At 44.2% G+C, this 5,161-nt stretch overlaps 1 long non-coding RNA gene across 1 annotated transcript; it reads left to right on the top strand.

Annotated features, from left to right (window-relative positions):
* The first annotated feature begins 1,445 nt into the window (after nt 1-1,445).
* On the top strand, nt 1,446-4,910 carry LOC123147259 (uncharacterized). Its single transcript, XR_006473146.1, has 4 exons — nt 1,446-1,500; nt 1,996-2,046; nt 3,795-4,106; nt 4,676-4,910. It is a non-coding gene; the product is annotated as an uncharacterized lncRNA (long non-coding RNA).
* The last annotated feature ends 251 nt before the right edge of the window (nt 4,911-5,161 follow it).

Consider the following 5,161-nt stretch of genomic DNA (forward strand, 5'->3'; position numbering starts at 1 on the left):
GGAATCTGGCCCAGAAGTGGTGGGCCGTTTCCTTATACTGCTGCCGTATGCCCCTGAGAGCGCTTATGTCTGGGTGGGTGGGTGGATTGAAGTCCGAACCCTGACCCAAATTAGGATCCGGAGTTTGAGGAATCTCCGGATTTAGTAGTTGGGGCTCCGGGTTGTCAGCTGATTTTTTGGGCTTGTCGTCCGATTCTATGTTCGGAGGACAGGGCCTGTCTTTCTGCAGATAGATGTCCGGCTCTTTAAGTTCGGGGATCCGAACATAGTTCATCCTTAATATAGAGGAAGAGTTGCCGTCTTGCTCCTCCACTACTGCTATTTGATGGGTGATCAGCGGAGTTGTAATTTCTCTCCGGTCGGGTTTAAGCCCAATCTGATCATAGTCCATGGCGACCCCCAGGGCAGCGATGCGATCTAGGAGCTCGTTTAAAGATGACAACTCCGCCGGATCCATCTATTTAGAGTACTTGGAGTCAACCTGAAGAGGATTTTCGATGACCCGAGAAGTCATCGTCAAGTTAATGGCCGAGCGGGCGGTCATAATGAAGCCACCCAGTGGGAGGGTTTGGCCTGGGGCTAGCGCTCCTCCGGAGGTGACGTTGTCCTTGAGAACAAGGCGAGCCATCGATCCTATCTTTTGACGGCCCAGTGGAACTCTCAATGAAAGCACCAATGTGGGTGTCCAAAACCGGCGGATCTTGGGTAGGGGGTCCCGAACTGTGCGTCTAGGATCGATGGTAACAGGAGACGGGGACACAATGTTTACCCAGGTTCGGGCCCTCTCTATGGAGGTAATACCCTACTTCCTGCCTGATTGATCTTTGATGAATATGAGTATTACAAGAGTTGATCTACCATGAGACCGTAATGGATAAACCCTAGAAGTCTAGTCTGGCTATGATTATTCGGGGGTATCTACGGGCCTAGCCCTCCGGTTTATATAGACACAGGAGGGATCTAGGGTTATACAAGGTCGGTTACAGAGAAAGGAATATTCATATTTGGTCACCAAGCTTTCCTTCCACGCCAAGGAGAGTCCCATCCGGACACAGGTAGAGTCTTTGGTCTTCGTATCTTCACGGCCCATCAGTCCGGCCCATATCCAATAGGCCGAACGCCTGAGGACCCCTTAGTCTAGGAATCCCTCACCCGTACTAGGCTTAGGATGCGTTTGGTTGCAGGGATATCCTCCGAGGGACAGGGATAGCCCTTTTATACGAGGGATGCCACCCGTTTGGATCCGAGGCGAGGGAGGATAGGGGCAACCAAATGCTTGGAATATTCGCCGAAAACGGGGCTGGGGTTAGCCGCGAAAAACTGGCGGGTCACGCCAGCCACCCCCCGCGCGCGTCGCTGCGTTCACGCGTGAAACATTATTTTCGGGTATTGACCCCCGCTCACCCCTCGCGAAACCCTCACTTTCCCCATTCCTCATCTCTCCCTTTTGTGAGCGGCGGCGGCAGCGACGGTGACACATCTAGCAGAGGCCGGCGCGAGGTGAGTCCTTCTCTACTCTTTCCCTCTCCTCTCCTTTCCTTCTATCTCCATACCTCCATCAATCGCGTGTGTCGGCCGGCCGTTGCGAAGGGTGTGCACAGGGGCGACACGGGCTAGATTTGAGGCGGCGGCGCGACTCGATCTGAACGAGGGCGGCGGCTGGGGGCTTGAGAAGGCGCGAGCGGCACCAGGAGGTCGCCCTTGCCCACCGTGGGGAGCCTGGCCATGGGGGGATCTCACCACCAGGGTGTGCTAGCGGAGGTGGAAGAGGATTCCCCGACGAGTGGCTGCATGCGCGACTGCGTCCGCTAGGCCGCGTCGGCGTGTGTGTGTGTGTGTGTTCTGATGTGTGTGTGCTTGATGCTTTGCTGTTGTTGGCTGATGCGTAGTGTTCATGTGTGCGTGTGCTAGAGTATGCTCATGTGTGCGTGTGCTAGACTGATGTATATTATCTATTTTTTTGCCGGAACTGATGTACATTGTCTATTGTTACAGGATATCTGAAAGTCACCGTGAGCACATCTAGCAGCACAACTTCAATCTGAGGTAAAACATACACTCGACCACCTACCCCCTGTTTCTTTCTCTGAAATATTTGACACTAGAACAGAACGTCGATTTACCTGTGAATAATTGGCTTCTTGTAGACAGATTTTGTGCTATTAAATTATTCTTGTTCACATGTTAAAGTATCATTCTAATTGAATTGTAGATGGACAAAGAAACAAATATGTTAATTTACGCGACTGCGGCCCAATGGTTTATCAGCATGATAGCATTCGTTGTTCAATCCAGAAAAAGAAAAAGAAGAGAAGCAATTACGTATGCCCCAATTGATGAGAGAGATAGGATGAGAAGAGAGTATTTTGACAACAAAATATGGAAGAATGACACAATTTGTGTGAACATGCTTAGGCTTGGGAGAGAACCTTTCTTTAGGTTTTGTCAACTCTTTAGTGATCGCAACTTGCTAAAGGACACAATACACTTGACTGTTGAGCAACAAGTAGCGATGTTCTTGCACACCGTTGAGCACAACTTTTGAAATAGGGTAATTGGTGCCAATTTTGGTAGATCCGGTGAAGTCGTGAGCCGTTACTTCAAAACGGTATTCCATGCCATTGGTGAGCTTCGAGATGACCTTATTAGGAAGCCTTCATTGGAGACCCAAACCAAAATAGAAGGAAACTACCAGTGGGATCCATACTTTAAGGTATGAGACCAAGTGACAATTATATTTTGTCATTGTAGGCATGAATTTGTTTTGATCCTAATATTTGGGTTTTTGTTTTCACCAAATAGGATTGTATTGGAGCTATTGATGGTACACATGTGCGAGCCTCGGTTACACCGGATATGGAGGCTGCTTTTCGTGGTAGAAAGACTTATGCTACTCAAAATGTGATGGCGGCTGTAGATTTTGACCTTCGATTCACATATGTGTTGGCCGGTTGGGAGGGGACATCACATGATGCTCTAGTTTTACGTGATGCTTTAGAATGTGAAAATGGTCTACGTGTCCCACAAGGTAATAGATGAACTATATACATCTGTCTTGTCAATGGGGTATTTATATATATAACCAAGTAACCCAAATATTTCTTGTTTAGGAAAATTTTATCTAGTTGATGCTGGATATGGAGCCAAACCAGGTTTTTGCCTCCTTTTCGTGCCGTGAGGTACCACTTGAATGAGTGGGGAAACAACCCCGTGCAAAATGAGAAGGAGTTGTTCAACCTTAGGCATTCTTCTCTCCGTGTGACCGTAGAACGTGCATTTGGGTCATTTAAGAGAAGATTCAAGATACTTGATGATGCCACCCCATTCTTTCCCTATCCAACACAAGTAGACATTGTTGTGGCTTGTTGCATTATTCATAATTGGGTTATAAATGATGGGATAGATGAATATATAATACCCGAGGATGAATGGGTGCCAAATATTACTCATGCTTCATCATCAAGTGGTCAAGCACATGAACATGCATACATGGCTAATTTTAGGCAAGGACTCACTGATCAAATGTGGGAAGACCGACAAAACCATTTGCAAGGTTAACATATGTAGTAACTACTATGTCATTTAGCTTGTTATGATGAACTATTGTACTTTGGAACTATTGTGTTGGAACTTATTTGTAAGGACATATTATTTTCTGAGATGGCATTCGTAATGACAATTTAAGTTGCTGAAATTGTTTTGTTATGTCCAATTACTTTGTGAAACTATTTTGTTATGTCCAACTACTTGCTGAAATTAGTTTGTCAATGTCCGAACACTTGCTGAAATTGTAGGGAATGGCTGCTAAGCAAGTTTCATGGACACCTACCATGTCAAAGTTCATGCTGACATGGCTAAGTGATTTAGTCTCCAATGGCAATAGAACAAGCACTGCCTTCAAGCAATCACAGTTCAACGCTTGTGCCATTGCTTTGAATGAGCATTTCCAACTTAACTTGAATGGAGATCAGATCAAAAATCATAATAGGACATGGAAGAGGAAACTTCAGAAAATAGTGAAACTCAAGGAGTTGAGTGGTGCACTATGGGATGAGGACAAGTGTATGATTGTTCTTGATCATGAGCATTACACAAATCATGTTAAGGTAACTATTTTCATGCCCATGAGTATTTGTTGTTATTCTTCCTTTACACAAATCATTCTACTTGTTCTCATTGTTTGAAAGTACTTGTTGTAATTGGTTTCTTAAGTTAAATACTTGTTGTACTTCTTTGTTCATGCTCAAATATTTGCTGAAATCAGTATCTGTAAGTTGAAATACGTGCTGAAATCAGTATATACAAGTCCAAACACTAGCTGGAATTGTTTCTTTATGTCCAAACAATTGCTGTAATTGTTTCTCTATGTCCAAACACTTGCTGAAATTACCTATATATGTTGGAAATCATTTCTTCATGTCCAAACAATCATTGTACATCTTTATTTATGTCCAAACACTTGATGTACATCTTTCTTTTATGCTGAAATAATTTTTGGAATGTTACTTTATGACCAAACACTTGCTGGAATTGTTTCTTTATGTCCAAACACTTGTTGTACATCTTTCTTTTATGCTCAAATACTTGCCGAAATTATTTCTATATGCTAAAATACTTGTTGAATGTTTCTTTATGTCAAAATACTTACTGAAATTACTTATTTTGGATCTACAAGGCTCACCTAGAGGATGAACAATACCTTAACAAGACTATTACTCATTATAAGGAGATGGTGAATATAGCTGGAGGGAGCATGGCTACAGGGCAATATGCAAAAGGCTCAAGTGACCCTCTTGCTATAGAAGTGGTAAATCTTGAAGAAGAGATAGCCAAGAAACCCACTACCCCAAATGAGGAGGTTGCGCAATCAACTAATGTCGGTTCATCTGGTCCCAAACCAAAGAAAGCCAAACCAAATCCTTGTGCAAAAGACAAGTTGCACGCAACCATACTAGCATCTAGTGAAAGAATTGCTATTGCGATAGAGAAGAGTACTAGCAGTGAGAACAATGCCATAGATGGTCTTTGGGAGAGCATGAAAGTACTTCCTGGTTTCAGTTTGGATCACCTTGCTCATTACTATGCATATTTGGTTGACAATCCTCGTGTTGCTATGGCATTCAAGGTGTTAGAAGAGGATCAAAGGAAGGTTTGGGTTTCT

Source organism: Triticum aestivum, chromosome 7A (genome assembly GCF_018294505.1).
Source record: "Triticum aestivum cultivar Chinese Spring chromosome 7A, IWGSC CS RefSeq v2.1, whole genome shotgun sequence".
Taxonomy (NCBI): Eukaryota; Viridiplantae; Streptophyta; class Magnoliopsida; order Poales; family Poaceae; genus Triticum; species Triticum aestivum.